This window comes from Paramisgurnus dabryanus, chromosome 22 (assembly GCF_030506205.2).
Source record: "Paramisgurnus dabryanus chromosome 22, PD_genome_1.1, whole genome shotgun sequence".
Lineage (NCBI taxonomy): Eukaryota > Metazoa > Chordata > Actinopteri > Cypriniformes > Cobitidae > Paramisgurnus > Paramisgurnus dabryanus.
The window spans coordinates 15,048,585-15,066,311 of record NC_133358.1 but is presented as its reverse complement, the minus strand read 5'-3'; the positions used below and the strand labels follow the sequence as shown (position 1 = coordinate 15,066,311).

At 37.2% G+C, this 17,727-nt stretch overlaps 1 long non-coding RNA gene across 1 annotated transcript in view; it reads left to right on the top strand.

Annotated features, from left to right (window-relative positions):
- The window catches only part of LOC135785570 (uncharacterized), a 42,996-nt gene extending 27,685 nt beyond the window's left edge, over positions 1–15,311 (top strand). The window contains exons 2-3 of the long non-coding RNA XR_010546656.2: positions 9,779–10,010; positions 13,890–15,311. This is a non-coding gene — a long non-coding RNA (uncharacterized lncRNA). The remainder of the gene's footprint in view (positions 1–9,778; positions 10,011–13,889) is intronic.
- The last annotated feature ends 2,416 nt before the right edge of the window (positions 15,312–17,727 follow it).

Below are 17,727 nucleotides of genomic sequence, written 5' to 3'. Positions count from 1 at the left end.
CTCAGAACTGTACTCTTCTGATGAAAAAATCATCAGACTCTTGCGTACCCTCGCGTAGACGTAAAAACTGAACTAGCTTAAAGTTTCAATTTCTTTTCAATCAACACCCGAAGCACCCTGACAACATTAGGACCTCTATGACCCTGTTGATCTGTTGACCTCTCGGACGCTCACACGCCCTCACAGGAAGATATTCATTTCTTAATTTGAGCCTGTGAGAAAGACAGTATGGGCAAAGAGGAAATAATGAATTTGTTTACATTGAAAATGCTTAGATGTAAATGATAGAAAATCTATGGTAACTGCATGTATAAGATTAAAATTAAGATACAACGTATGCATAGACAACTTTAGGTAGGCCTTTATTACAGGGTTCCCACGGGTCCTTGAAATCCTTGAAAGTTTGTGAATCTGGGGGGGGATTCAAGGCTCTGGGAAGTTTTTGAAAATATACATACATAGATACAGTTCATTGAAAGTGCTTGAATCTTTTTATGCAAGAAGTTTTCTGAAAAAAATATCCATATTATTTGCTGTGTTGCGTAGGATATTATCATAAAATTCTAGACTTTTTAAGCACACGTGCTAAACTGTTCGCTTTAAATGCTTATATCTTCTGTATGCAAATGTTGATTCATACCAAAATGCTTTTTTGCATAGTTGTGTTTGACACATGAAAACGTCTCGGGTTATGTATGTAACTGTTGTTCCCTGAGAAGGGAACGAGGCGCTGCGTCTCCCTTGCCATACTTCCTGCGTCCCTGCCGTCTTTGGCAATATTTCAGATAGTGATATACTTCCTGACTCCCGCGTCACCCTGTCTTTGTCATTAAGCCTCACCATTGGTTGAATTTGATATACACATTCAGACGCACTTACCCCTGGAGGCGCCCCCAAAGTGTCACCACAGTGACGCAGCGCGAGTTCCCTCGAAAAGAAACTGTAACAATGTATCTTAAAAGGTAACGCAATGTAACCTTGCTCTGACTTGAAATGTGTCCCCACATTTAGTCCTTGAATTTTAGGGTTTTGGACCTGGAAAGTCCTTGAAAGGTCCTTGAATTTGAAGTTAACTAAGGTAGGAACCCTGTTATTAGCTTAAAAAGTGCAAGAGCATCATCATAGCTACCCAGAAAGGATAACGTTGTTTCAACCAATGGGGTGACTGTTTGTCCAGGCAATGGATAACATGTAGGGTGTTTATGAAACCAGTTATGATAATTGTAGTTGTGTATGTTGCACAGATATTCCGGCACGCACATAAATAAATAACAAATGCATCACATAACATCTGTTAGAAATCAAATATGCATTGCAATGTGATAACACTAGTCTGATGTAATTTTACAACGCACTTTCAAACTAGGTTCTGAGGTCAGGACAGACTCAAAATAGCACATTGACTCCCAGCCCAAAACTCCAGTGAAGAATAGCATATGTGCCCTTACAGTGTTGTCTTTTCTGAATTCAATGTCTTTTTTTTCGGTGCACACATCACATACCCCCTAACATTGCTTTTGAAAATGGGTGTATCTGTTTTGGCAGGACAGTAGACATCATGTCACACCAGTGTGCAAATATTTTCAGTTCTCCTCATGTTCTATCTTTAGACCACGGGTGTTTTTTTTTTGCTCAACACAACTATGTTGGCAACTCACCACTAATATTTGATAGTCGGCATCCCTAATAGCATAGTTTTCCCTGTCTAGACCATCAGATATTGAATTCTTGGCCTTTTCCATTAGCTGATGAAGAAACATTTACAGGGAGAGCTGCCTTTTTTATGACATCATATACTTGTCATAAAAACTCAAATACGCAGTGTTTCCGCTATATACATTCAACCGTGGCGGCCCGCCACTCCTAAAACATCCCCGCCACGCCTGCGGTTGTGGATAGAAGGGATACAGCAAACGAAATCTCGTTGGATGAGCACTGCTTTATCCTAATCCTTTAACCAAACCCAACTCTAAACACAAAATTTCACACGATTGTAGGATGTATTTGTATCCAATTTAGCCAGAACCGCTGTTTTCATCCTAATAATCCTACCTCCAAAATCTAATCCTTAACTTTTCGGCATTTGCTGTATCCCTTCTAGACAAAACCCACAGCGTCAGCTCGCAAAAAGCTACCGAAATGTCCGCTCTGCGAGACTGGCTGTCTAGAAATAAATTCCTTTCTGGATTTGCGTTGTTCACTCATTTATAAATAAATCTCCTAAAATATCATAATTTCCTCCATGGGTTTAGTTTCATGCACAAATAGATTTAAATCAACAGAGGATTATTAAGCTACGTTTCTGTTTTGAGAAATAATAATAAAATAAATAAGCCTATACGAAATATGTTGCACTTAAATAATTATTAAATTGACAAAACGAATAATAAAGTATTTGAGTTTCTGTTCTTTTTTTGTGACGCGCTCTAAAACCAAACCAGCAGAAAGCACGTCATGTTTTTTAATGATTATAAATAAGCACAAGGTTTTCTCCTTATTGTGAGTTTACACAAATAAAAATACATCATTTGAAGTTTCGAATGTTGTTTTACTTTTATCTTTATGACTATAAATTTAGGGTAATTTAAGCTGCAAGGTCATCACGCATATGATGTTCACCGGCGCATATCTACACCAACACAGCGCAGGGCTGCGAGAAAAGACATTATTAAACTTTTGATTTAACATATTACGAGTTTTTTGGACATTCATTTGGAATCACTGTACTCATATTATCAACTTATCTGGCCATTAGTATTCAGGCTATAAGCGCAGCGCACTGCTGAGGGCTCAGCTGTCAGTCAATCGTCTGTGCTTTAGATTGACACTCACAAAGTTTCACATTAAATGATAAGATATTTGTCCAAAAACAAAAGGCTAAATACTGAATACTACTTATATGCGACTGCAAGACATTAATAGTCGAATCTGTTTGTAAGGAAACTTACATTATTCCCGTGGAAGAGAAGAACGTTGGTAATAGAAACTTGAGGCAGACGGTGAGACTGTTTTATCTGTTTTCAGACGAAACAGCAGGGTCGGGGTACCCGCGGGTGAACCGCATAATATTTGATCTAACGGGTGTAATAGGCTATTTGCGTGTCATTTGTGTTGTAGATGCAGGTCGGGACTCAATAGACAAGAGTAAAATGCGGGTCTAACATCCAAGACCAAAATTTGACTCGTTTTTAAATGTCCCATGCTTATTTGTGTTTAAGATCTGTCTGAAAACCCGTAAAGGTTTATATTTAACTGCGCGATTTGCGGTGGTCACAGTCTTTATGTCAAATGGTACGGGTGTGAAATAAAATTGCTGCTGATGTCGGATAACTGGTCGGTTGTTCTGTCAATCACAGCGGTGCGGATTATCAAACAGGACTGCATGACTTTGTAACAGCTCTGTACGCTAAACACGAGGACGAACTTGCAATGCACACTACATTAAAACTACAATGAAATCCGAACTAGGTACGTAGCTGTGTAACGTTTTTTTTAAGAAAATACAGTTTAGATCAAACATAGAAAAGCAATATGCTATAAATATAAGGAAAAGTAAATGACAGCGTGAAAATTAAAAAAAAAATACATGTTAGTTTACTGTAGCCTATATTCTACATAATTTTTTTTTTACATTTATAATCCTCATGGGCGCCCCCTGCCGCCACAGCTGAAAAAAATCCTAGAGGAAACACTGAATACGTGTTTTCTTTGGAACATGTTGGTCAATAGTAAAGATCCTAACATACACTCCTACACATTCCTAATCCTAACAGTTAATAGCCGCTCATAGCTTGACTATATTTCAAGCAGTATTAAGTTGTTAAAGGAATATTCCATTTTCTTAAAAATGGAGTTTCGCGTTTGTCCTCTGTGACCTCTTGACGTCATGACGCATTGCGTGGGGTCACGTTGGCGCATCACGACCGGATTTAAACGAGAAGTTGTGCTTTAAAAGTGTATATTTGTTATTTTTATTGTCAAAAATGACAATCATATTGCTAGATAAGACCCTTATGCCTCGTTTGGGATCGTTTATAGACCTTTGAAACTCCGTTGAAAAAAACTGTTAAGTGTTGAGTTAAGTATTAATTGTTGGGCTCTATTAAAGTCCATTAAAATGAGAAAAATCCTGCAATGTTTTCCTCAAAAAACATAATTTCTTCTCGACTGAACAAAGAAAGACATCAACATTTTGGATGACATGGTGGTGAGTAAATTATCTGGATTTTTCTTTTAAGAAAATGGACTATTCCTTTAAGGTTTTTTTTAATTAAATGATTTCTGGATTGGATTGTCATTTACTTATGTTCAGTCGGACTCTGTACAGATATTAAGCACACATTGTCATATTATCATAACTCACAAGGAAGTTTTGCACACACTCATCTTAAATCCCAATATGATTCGCAGGAAAGGAAAGCCAGTGAGTTTACATTGATTAATATCATTGTCTTTAGTACTGTCTGACAGGAAGCAATGGAATAAGAAATTACCTGGAACATTTTCTGCTTTTCCAACCAAAACACTGACCAACTAACCTGCCAGTCACAGAAGAAGACATCTGGAATATATCAGATCTTGTCACCTGGCTGTATGCTGTTGTCATTGGCAGATAAAGCAAACTGCACATTATTCATTTTGATGGACAGATAAAATAACTGTAAATCATTTTGCAGTCACATTAAGCAGATGACTGACAACAAATAAAACGGACTACTTGTGTCCTCAGGTTATAAACTACATGGCCAAAAGTGTTTGGACTAGATAGAAAGGTTGTACAACAGCTGATAAGTTAATTAGTGAGATTTACTAGTTTCTCTAGTTTTTAAGTTTGGATATTTTAATCAGCCGTGGTTTTATGTCTACAGTTTAATAAAAAATGTGAATTAATCAGTACGGTTTACACACTACTACACATTACTGTACTGTAAACCACACTGTTTGTACAGTACATATCACGACAGCTGGTGGTACTGTGCTACACCGTTCAAAGTATTAACTTTAACTGAGACCAACAGGAAGTTGCACATCTCAACAGCATCTTTGCAAACTCAAGACCTACATCTTCAAAGATGGGAAAGTCTTTGTAGAGGCGTGGATTGTTTAGTTACATATTTCAGTAGTGCAGAAGTTCATGAATGTCTCAGCAGACTTGGCATCAAAACTGTCATGAGGGACTGTCATGACCAATAATTATTCATTACTGGTGTTTTTAAAGGAAAGCATCAGTTATACTAATTCTTAGCATTGGTGTGTGTGATCAAAGTGGTACAGACCCAAACCATACAGGGTCCAGAATATTACAGGGACTTTTGTGCAATTCTTAAGAATCTTTTATCGATTCATCTTTAGTCTTAACCACGTAAACCGCTAATGCATACAATCACATCTTAATGCAAAACAGTTGCTTTGCAATCTAAAGTTAGTGTCAGGGTCGGTAGTTACATACTGATGCAGAAAACACACACGCGAACCAACATCTAACGTGAAAGAGAAAGTCCCCCGAAACATCCAACCCAGCTCTATTCAGGCAATGCACCTGTTGTGTGACATGCCTGTCCAAGATTAACGCCTCTAATTTATAGGCTGCAGCTGCATATATGACTCCCCATCTTTTAAATGAACAGTGAGAGCAGTTGTATACTCCCAGTAGTCAACAGCTGAGAGCACCACACTGTGTAACTAGGACAACTCACCTTGTGAGCGATAGTAACTAAACTGTCCTCATTGTGATTTCTGCAGGCCAAGTTTATAGATAATAGATCCCCTTACATTCAGAAATACCGGTTTGTTGGCAAAATTATTAAACTAAATCCATTTTTTCAGCAAAGTCCTCTAAAGCCCGGTATACACTGTGCGATTTCAAATAGTCCTTTAGGATTGTGGCTTGCCACATTGTGCAATCAAGATCGCAGTCTATGTCACACTGTATGATCTCAGTGTCCATCACCAGACTGTACGAGTTTAAAGACTTTAAAAAATCGGATGCACGCAAACAAACGCGTCCGTAGTTTTACGTCATCAATCGGCTGGGCAAACACATGCACATGACTTGTCTCGAGCATAAAAAGAAAAGAAACAACGAAGGAGACGAGTACCTGGCATTTGTATCTCCAGGTTGCTTCATTTTTTATCTTATCATGGTACAGTGGCAATGACACGTTGTATAAACACTCTTTATCTCTCCATAACACCTTCACAAGTTTCGCCCTCCTGTCGTACAGTCTACCTGGCTCTTTTTGACATTTGTTTGCGTTGGTTTGTTGTTGTCGCACTAATTGCGTCATTGGGTTAGATGCTATTATTGGTTCTTGTCGTAGGGAGATGTCACACAGCAGAATTGTGTCTCAAAATTTGTGACACTGCCAGAATTTTGTCGGAGGATAATTTTTATTGCAACGGTCATTAATCGTCTGTCTGTGAACGTGACAGACTAGCGATCAAAGACGGCAGATTTTAGCCTAGGATTCCAGGAATCTTTTAGGATTTCAAAATTTGTCCTAGACAGCTAAATCGTGGCTGAAATCTAACAGTGTGCACCGTGCTTAAGATGAATTAGATAAATGACAGTGCATAAAATGACAGGGTTTCAATTTTAAACATGGGTCCCTTGTAGGGGTGTAGATCGGACAGTTTATTACGATGTGATACAATATCGATTTTCTCTGATAGCGATGCAATATTTACCTATACATCAAACACTTCTTCAATTTAATTTATTATTTATTTATTTTTTTAGAGCTGGGCATAGATTAATCTAGATTAATCTCATACAAAATAAAAGTAATTTTTTGCATAACATAAAAGTTTGTGCTGTGTGTAATTATTATGTATACACACAAATTCATGTATGTATTTAAGAAAAATGTATATGTGTATATATATTTATTTATATTCTTATATATTATAAATTATATTTAAAAAAGCGATTTTTAAATAAAACATTTCTTAAATATTTATATATGTATGTGTGTGTGTTTAAATATACATAATATTTACACACATCACAAAATCATATATTATGCAAAAAATTACTTTTATTTTCTATGAGATTAATCTAGATTAATCTATGCCCAACCCTAATATTTTTATATTGAGTGCCTAGTTAAGCAGTTACATTTTAATAACTTACAAATGCAAACAAAATATATAACATGAACATTTTATGTGTCCCAATTGGAACATTTGCAACAACAAACTAACAAAAATACACTTTTTAATAAAGAAAAATGAATGAGGGGCAAAATGTCACATAAAATCAAGCAACAGTCAAGTCTTTCAGTAGTTTGTGCCAAAATGTGCAATAGGGATAATCACTGAGAAAGTTGTAGAAAAATATATTAGATTGAAAAATAAATTAGTATTAATAAAAATTAAAGGGACATTTTTGGTTATATTTGAGCGTGATGCTAATGGTCTAATCAGATTCAATGGATTGTGCTAAGCTATGCTAAAAGTGCTAACGCCACACCCAGAGATCAGCTGAATGGATTCCAAAACAGTAAAAATCAAATGTTTAACTCTAGGGGAGGGGATATTTTTTAAAAAATTCATATTTTCGAAAAAAGTGGAGTGTTCCTTTAAAGCTGTTAAGCTGTCACACAACTTCAGACCTAACAGTCAAACAAGTGCTGAAGTTTTTTCTAAAAAAAACAAAAAAAATGTAACTGATCAACATGTTCACGTTTTGCATGGACTATATTACCTGCAGTGCTAAACGCTCGTCTTCTGTCTCTTTCGCTGTGTTTTCACAGATACAACCGCTTTGTTGCTGCATCACATTCATTTGCTGACACTAGCAGATGAAAATAAACGAAAATGCACACTATGGCGGAAATGTGTAGATGGACATTGCGTCAAGGAATGAGGGTGTAGAGATTGTAAAAATAAAGGTACCCCATATAGATATTTTATGTGTGGCATCGATGTGTCGTATCGTTAGAAATATAATCGATCCATAACGATGTATCGTTACACCAGTAGTCCCTTATGAGTACTCGGACCTGAATACAACCCGAATGCGGCAGTCACATAGATCACAGCGCCCCCTAATATGCACTTCAGCTTCTTCATTTTTACATTCTGACTTTCATTATTTGCAATGTTGCCTCTTTAGTGTTTCTGCAATTGTTAACTATGTCCAACAAAGTGGATTTTTTTTTACCAAAAAAGCTTGCATGCACTTAAAGGGTTTTGCAGCGAAGGAAAATCACGTTTGTTAAATACTAATGACTAAGGAGATATTTGTGAAAATAAGACATTGCTGGTACTGACTACATTCACGTGAAATTACTGAACCTAAACATAAGAGCCTAATAAAAAAATGCTCATTTACAAGAAAACATGTAAGACGCATTTAGGTTTGCATCTGAACTCCTCAACTGTTTTGTTACATTCTGTATAGTTTTGTTAGAATTACGATACTCCTGCGTTATTTTCTGATTTGAAAGGGTGTGTTGAAAGTGTTAACTTCTTTAAAAATCTTTACTCTTGTAATCCAGTGGCGGTCGGTGACTTCTTTTTTTTCGAGGGCGCTCGATGCGAAATTCGTCACAACATGCATGTAGCCCGTCATGTGTGTGATTCGTAACTTCAAAATTTGTGTTCTGCGCGTCGAGCAATCTTACGTGCATCACGTGTCTTGTCAAAATAAGTGCTTGCTGCAGACGCATCTAAAGGGTTTATGATAAAAAAGACGCTTGTGTTTGCCAGATACTCACATAATCTCATGTGTAATCAGAGTTCACTGTTAAGGGAGTGTCTTGTGTGTATTTTGTGAACGTGAGCGTCTATTTTATCAAAATAGGTTTTGACACGTGTGCATCAGGGACTTATTATGATAAAACACGTGATGCGCATGGTTTACATGATGCAACAAACACATATTTTGAAAACACAAGCAACACACATGACACTCCGAACACTTATTTTGAATTTGCTCCCCTCGGATGAGCAGTCAGGAGAATCCATTGAAGCATGAAAGTCATACAAATGTTAACATTATCAGATATGGTGAATGAGTCAGTTGTTCTTAGCTTTCAGTTATTGTAGAGTATATACCATATTTTAGTCTTCTTTCTAAAGCTTCTCAAGCTGAACTCAGTTGTTGCATGTGTTAACCTGTTACCAAATTTCAAAAGGAAGATGTCAGCCTGACTCAACATACATTTAATTGAAGTCACATTTAAAAGCTCTCACGGTAAATTACACACCACTTTCCAAAAATGAGTCTTCATTTCTTACTATTAGTAGGCTGACACTTAGTTTCTGGAGCATCTCCTCGGGCTTGTTTGCATGCTTGCCTTGACATCTAAAATAACTAAAATACGCAATAATGTGCTTTTAATGCACTTAGAGAGCATCAGTAAGTCCTGTCAAACCTGTTTAAGCAGTCGAATCCCAAGTAAATGTCTCAGGTCAAAGTAATTAAAGGAAAACATACCGAGTGAGATTAAGTGAAACCTTTCATCAGCGTTCCCTTCTGACTGAGCATTCACATCAGAGTGGCATAAAAAACCTACAAAACACCGGCTGGAAATCACCTCTGTGAATAATACTGTGAAGAAAATGACCAAACTTTTCGTTTCAGTTTGTATATGTTTCTCCTGTCCTACAAGCGAAAATGGCACAGAAGAGACAATTAGACGTCCTCCTCCTAATGCATCGCATGCTGGGATTTCTGCAAACCTAATTAGCGTAGATGCTGTGTTTTAGTATCACTTAGTCATCTCCATTCTTCCCCATAAACTGATTACATGCCTCCTTCATTTCCTCACAGACCTTCACAACAGCTGCCAGTCAGCCTGCCGTTCTCTCGGATGCCTGAAACCGGAGCCACAAACGAATCACGCCAAACTTTTAAGGAGAAGACCTACATGCTTTGCCCCCCGTGAGCCAACAGCTCCTTGTCATCAAAGTCAATGATGCTGCATTGCTGTGAGAAGATGAGGACCTGCTGTTGGCTGCAGACAGCTGGCTTTTACACGGTGGGCGTAAAAATGTGTAAAAGGGTAAGGATGTTTTGAGTTACTCTGAACTCGACTGAACTCAACGTTGCACATCTGTGCATCCCACTATTTCTACATGTGTTTATATATATTTTTAATATATTTTTTTGTAGCTTCAACATCTGTCAGTAAACTATTCTTTATGCAAACAGATTCTCGCTGTAAAGGTTCATCAGCCAACATTTGGCCTTTTTTAGCAATGCACTTTAAATTATTGTATAATTGCAAGTGTATTATATTAAATAAATGTACAGCATTAGCCATTGCATGGCAATTGATCAACCATTGTTTAAATCAAATCTGTTACAATAAAACCAAACAAAGTTTAAATGACAGAAATATTGTAAAACCTTTCTATATATTTGGAAAACAATCCCATATTAAGGATTTACAGTATAGAAATGATATGCTTTCAAAGATGTGTAAATGATGTGTATGTGTACATACATCCACAGTACACCTGTTAAGGACATACAGACTTTATATACATTGTGCACACTGTCTCAACTCTTATTCAAAAATTATTCTGCATTTGTTACTTTCTTATTCTGCACTGCAAAAAATATTTTTTTACTTCATATATTTGTCTTGTTTTTTGGTATAAATATTTAAAAATAATGAATGAAGTCAAAATAATTTAATTGAGAAGCAAAATGACATTTTAATACTGTCCCCAAATGACATACCATACACTGTGCACCTTAACTTAGCACGAAGTACTTTACAATCAAGTAGATGATTTTAAGAAGAGTATCATCCCAAATGTGATGCTGCGTTCAGACCAGTCGCGGTAGAGGCGTCAAGCGCAAGTGATTTGAATGTTAAGTCAATGTAAAGATGCGTTGACGCGCGTCTGGAGGTCTCGCGGCGCAAATGAGGCGTATAGCGCGGTAGACGGGATTCCGCCTCATTTGCGTGTCTAGTTCGCGCGAATGGCACGAATTGAGCGTTGCCGCAGCAAACGCGCATATTGAAAATGTTTAAGCAGCGCGTCATAACCTGAAAACCACACCCACCAGGGGGAAAACAATCCAACCGTCTTCATTGACTTTGTATTGCGAGAGGCCGCCTCCTTGTCATTTCTGGCTTATAACAAAAACAGAATAATGCCTAAAAGCTGCTGTGTGACAATATGTTGCTAACATATTGCTAACAAGCCAAAAAAAAAAAAAAGTTTTTATAAGCTGTCGACCTAAAAAAACGAGCGTTTAAAGACACAAAAGTGGAAACAGGCAACTTTTCGTAGTACTTCTATTAGTAGAACTGCATCCACTAGGGGGAAACGTAGTCGGCGATCCACTTTTTTCTCCTTAAAGGCTGAGTTTTACGGCTCGACAGCTTATAAAAACTTATTTCTGGGTTCTTTGGCTTGTTAGCTGTACATATTGTCACACAGCACCTTTTAGGCATTATTCTGTTTTTTGTTATAAGCCAGAAATGACAAGGAGCCGGCCTCTCGCAATACAAAGTCAATGGAGACGGTTGAATTATCCCCCCCCCCCCGGTGGGCGTGTTTTTCAAATTTGCATAACTGCGCTCTGTCTCTATAAGTGGAGAGGAGACATAGTGATATAGCCAATCAGTATATAGTATATTACTCTCACAAAGTCTGATAGCCCTGCCCCTCTTCTGCTACTTAAGCAAAACTGCATGAAGTGCCCCACGTCCCACCCGTCATTAAATGAATGCATAATTTGGGTACTTATGTGTACTTTTTTTAAAACATTTTATGTAAAATAAACTATTAAGGCGACATTTACATTTCAGGCCTTTTGGATTATTTTTACATAAATATAAGAAACAATGCATGTTAACGCATTACAGAATCTATGGAGAGTGTGGCTCATGGTTGCTTAGCAATGGCAGACACTACAGGAGCACAAGCGCCTGAGTGCTTTGGAAAAGAAAGTGGTGCGGTTGTGTATTCCACATGGTGGACGCAAAATGTGAATTGCATCCTATACTACAAAAATGACCTGGCGCTAATTTCTTTTTCTGCCGGTGGGTGTTCGGCACAACGTCAGGCAATGCTAGGGTTGCTTAGCAACAGTAAATGCTACGGGAGCGCATAAGTGCTTTGGAAAGAAGGAAAGTGGCGTGGTTGTAGATGCAAAATGTAAAGCGCCCCTTATTCAGCTTATTCATCAAAGCTTTGTAGATACTACAATTCCTGAGATCCACCAATCAGAGAGGCTTCCGTATTTCAAAAGAGTTTTTGATTAAAGGCAAATTAATACAAACCTATCTTTATTCAATGCGTGCACTTAATCTTTGTACAGCGCGTCGTGAATGTGTTAGCATTTAGCCTAGCACCATTCATTCATTTGGATCCAAACAGGGATGAATTTAGACACCACCAAACACTTCCATGTTTTCCCTATATAAAGACATAAGTGTTACATGAGTAGTTACACGAGTAAGTATGGTGGCACAAAATGTGCCGGTTTTCTATGTGGATCAAAATGAGACCTATATTGTATGGCGGAAGAGCACTACAACCTCATCATCTCTCCTGACTACAACCCCTCTCGCTCAAAATTGATGTTACTGCGCCCGCACGCCAAGTTATTCATCCTTGTTTGGATCCAAATGAATGAATGGGGCTAGGCTAAATGCTAATATATTCATGATGCGCTGTACAACGGTTAAGTGCACGCACTGAGAAAAGATTGGTATGTATTAATTCGTCTAATTTGAGGGAAGAACATGGTAAAATATTGAAAAAATGTGATGTTTTCCTTTAAAATTAATTGCGTTAAATGCGAAATAGTGCATAAGTGTGTGATTTGGGACTCACCTTAAGTATTTTTTTTAGGGCCGGGACTCGATTAAAAAAATTAATCTAATTAATTAGAGGCTTTGTAATTAATTAATCCAAATTAATCACATTTTAATCACATATAAATATTTGACCTGAGAACATTGAGAAGTTATTTTTTCACATGGATTTTTAGTATACCATGAATAATGACTGAATACATAAGCTTAAGCAACAAAATATTGTTTATTTTTGTTCAACCAAGTCGTTGTACTCGGAGTCGGGCTAATGTCCACGCTAGCTGCTATATGTTTTGCATTGAGATGATACTTGAGGCTCGATGTGCTGCGGTGATATGTGAATTCCTTGTTGCATAGCTTACACACAACCATGCTCTTATCGACGCTTCCATCCGTTCGTTTTTTATAAAAGAATTTCCCATCCACGGGGCCAACCAAAGCGATCTCATCAGCTACTTCGTTCATGTTCACTGTGGTTTGTTGTTGTCTGAAGTCATGAACGCTAGTAGGGACTCCAGTATAATCGGTCCGCCGAAACTCATCCAATAAGAAAAGTTCCGCGGTGCAAAAATAAGTGCGATTAAAATGCGTTAAAAATGTTTAACGCGTTATTTTTTGTGTAATTAATTAACCTTAATTAACGCGTTAAAGTCCCGGCCCTAATTTTTTTTTTACAAAATGATCAAAATTAAGTGAGTTTATGCTGAGTGAGTTAAAACAAAATCTGCTCAATTGTGTAAGAAAAGTCAACTTGAATTTAGTACTTAATAAATGTAGTTTTAATAAAAAATAAAACTAAATTCAAGTTTACTTTTCTTACCCTAGTTAATTTAAATCGCTTTTTTTAGAAAACAAGTCTTAATATCTAAGCTCATTTGACTTTTCAAGTAAATGTATCTCATTTTATGATTTTTTAGGTATTTGTACTTGAAAACAGGACTTAACAAATACTTAGATATTAGTTGTTGTGTCTCTTCATTTGTTTGTTATTAAAGTGTGTTTTAATACTTTGTCAATAAAGCTCTTTATGATTTTAAAATGTCTGATAATATGTTTCCATGACATCTATACCCATGTGATGTACCTGTGGGCTATTTTACTTAGGGGTGAATGAGCAGAGAGCCGATGAATGAGACCTTCCTCATCATTGATGGTGCACCATTACACTCGCCTGCCACCGATTGGATGGGACAGAGAGGCGCGCATTCCTGTCGTATCGCCTTACAGCAAGGGGAATTTGCCGAAAGACGATTCGGCGAACAGCTTGCTGCGAATGGCTGACTCTTATGTTTCACAGAACGGTTTCATGCTGGATCAATGCAGCCCGCCACACACGCACGCATGCATTCATGCACACATACGTCGCTTAGTCCTCTGCGTGTCTTTCACAAAAGCCCCTGCTATGAGGGTTTATGGAATGAGAGAAGGTTAAAAAAACTTTACCTCCTGTGCATTCGGTTACATAGTGTGCTTTATACAGCCTGGCCCGATGTTGACCTGACAAAACTGGTCTCGGTCTGTAAAACCACAGATAACGGAAATGCACAATGAGAAAAGTATATACATTCTTAAAAAAAACTATGAATATTATATTTTTCTTGAGGTCGTGTTAACATGGAATGTGCAAACAGGATCCATCAGCATCCATCCAGAAACACTTGGGTTTCATTCCAGAGTAACACTTAATAGATCAAGTACTCTGACATGTCACATGAATGGGAATGTGCCTTCAACAGCATTATGGAATCGCTATTTTTATTCCGGATCATGACGGAGGAAGTGTTTAATACGTGTGCCTTTAACTCGATGTTGATAATAATAATAATAATAATAAATGAGTGCATTGTAAAGTTGAGATGTTGCAGGCCAAATTTAAACCTCCTTTAATTACATCAGCACCATGGCCCAACATATCTAGCCCCTCACCAATGTTTAACCCGAGAAAAGACTGCAATGATCTCACTTAAGTTGTGTCTCCTCCCGAGCTTCAAAAGTCAATGTCAACACGCTTCAACCAAAACATAATATTCAAACATTACTCATTATATTCCTTAATGACAAAATAATCTGAGCTATACTATCAACCAATTTTATAGCCTTATATTCATACTGTATGTCAACCATTGTCTGTATAAGAAACATCTGAAACTAGGTTGATAATTCAAAGAAACATTAGAGCAAAACTCCATTAAGTCTTGTAATAAAAAAACTATAAAGATTTCCTCCGTAAAAATGAGCTTGTTTGCTCTTATACATAATCAAATTGCTTAAATGATATCTTTGTGTTTATCCTGTATTATCTACATGAATGCTATCTATTAAATATCTATCTCCTAATCTGTCTATCTACAAAGTCACATCTGTCAGTATTTGAATGACCCCATTGACTTCAGTGCATTCTCAGTGTCTGCCCCCTATAGAATCAGGGTATAGGTTAGAGATAGTGTGTGCATGTGTGTGCGTGTGAATGTGTCAAGCTGGTCCTTTCTGAAAGAGCCTCTCCCCTTCTTACACATTCCTGCCAAAACATCGTCACCATCCCAGGAATATCCAGCAGCTAGAGTCGTGTCTGTGCAGCACTACCTCTTCAGTGGCAATGCATTCACACCCGCTGCTTCTCACATGCTCATGTTGTTAAGGCAATGAACCTGTAAAATTACAATGTATGACAGAGAAAGGAAAGATAAGTCAATTTCTTTGCATATTTAAAGGAAATGTGTTATATGAAAGTGACGTGATTGTCAAGTATTTACATAATCGAAATGTGACTTCTGCATTTAACCCATCCCATTAAGTCAAGAACTCTCAAACCGATGACCTTCGGGTTACAAGCCAAACTCTAACTGTTAGGCCACAACTGCACATAATTAGCTTCTTGAGTATTTGCGGTTGGATGTGTAGATTCTTATTTTTAATTCTGTCTTTAAGATCTGACATCATGTGACAACTAAAAGTCATTTATTTTCAATGATAGTTAAATATGAGTAACAAAACATAATTTTATTGGTCAACTGATTTTTATCATTGTCAGTGATGCCTAAAAATAAAATCATTCCGCATAACTGTTGGCATTTCAACAACCTTCATTGATAAAAATACAATAATCTGGCAACCTCCAGCAATAAAATAACAGTGAGCATAAGCAGGCCATTAAGTTATTGTCTCTTGAGTAAATGCCCTGCTATGCCCTTCTACAGTCTAATTAAAGAACAAAGGACCCAATACAAACCCTTGCGGTTCCTCTTCAGTCCCCAATATACTCTTATTTATAAATGAATGATAACCCACTCAATGAATGGAAAGTATTGTGCTTGTAACAAGTATCAGTATGAGCCCAGTCTTCCAGGACCACCAGGTTTACGGTGAAAGATTTTGCACTGTCAACATTGTATGGTACGATAACAATAGTGTGCTAACACTAAACATCTGTCGGCAGATTGAGGCCATGCCTTGACTAAGTATGATGGTGGATTGGCATGTACAGAAAGTTGTGGGCTGGACAATTGTTCAAAAAAATATTACAGATATGACAGCTATGATTTACTAATCATATATTAACGGTTGATTACAACATTTCTATCTAGTCTACTACTATTAGAACTTTCTATGTAAAACATGTTAAGCCCATCACAAATATATCTATGTCTATATGTGTGCGGTGGTACACTTGAATTCTTAGGAAACATTAGCTGACGCACAAATAGATATGGCTAAAGATATGTTACTATGCAACAATAAATATATACAACAAGGTGGTGACACTACAAAGCTAGAATGCTTCCATTCTAATCATCATGGTGTAGTTAAAGTGCAAGTCAGAGATTTAATGATCTGTGAAAATAACTTTGCAGATTGTAACATTCATGAGAGTGCAGAATTTGGCACCCCTGTTTTTCGGATGTACTGTACATATATGGAAAGCTTAAGAGAGATCAAACACCTTACTGTACTTCTCATGGTTGTAAAGCAATAAAACATAATGAACACAATCTCTCTTTTATTTGAACAGTTTATGGTTCGGCGGTTTGTTTTATTGTACAGTTATTTGATCAGGTGCCGTCCGACACTTTGTGATATTGAGAGTGTGATACATTCCTAACTATTAGACACATAGTGTATCAGCTTTAAAGAAACAGTTCACACACAAAGGTTTAATAATGATAAAGAATAGTGATAGTCATAGGCTGCTTTATGGTGGAGCAATAAACATTGCGCACATAAAACCGCCTTTGAATTCCACTGAAAACGAAAGTTATACAACAGAGCAAACCCTGATTTTTTTTATTTCTGGGTGTACCATTCTTTTAATTTTAGGCTGCCAATAGTGATAGCAAATTATTCCCAGTCTGACAGTAGATGCTTTGTGTGAGAAATCTGGCTGTATAGCACACAGCGTTACAGCAGCAAGTTCTTTAACAACCTGTTAAAGCGGTTTGACGCAGTTTCATGACAGGACATGTTTAAGTGAGCAGTAATTTCTGGGATTAACTTTCCCTTATAGTCTCTCTCTCTCTCTCTCTCCCGCTCTCTCTTTTACTGCAATTAGAGATAAAAGTGCTTGATAATAGGCTGCCAGGATGTTGAAAGACAGTAACAGCTGATTCCCAAGAGCAACACCTGTGTTTAGATAAAACGTGATGTTGATAGACATTTACAGTCAAGCGTAATAGATGGAGAGGGATGCTTTGTTTAGAATTGTGTCCTGGTCTTGTTGCTTTTGGTTTTTGGTTGACTTTGTATTGTGAAGTACCAGCTCTCTCTCTCTTTTTTTTTTGCTGTATTTGCTATTTTAACCTTTAATACTCGGTAGAGCACTTATGCCAGCCTTGCTGTTGATATAAATGTAAATAAACTTTACTAATAAACTTAACTGAAATAAACGAAATATTTTAGGTTGGGTTTGCCGTTTACAGTACTCGTTGTCCTGTGTAACATAGCATGC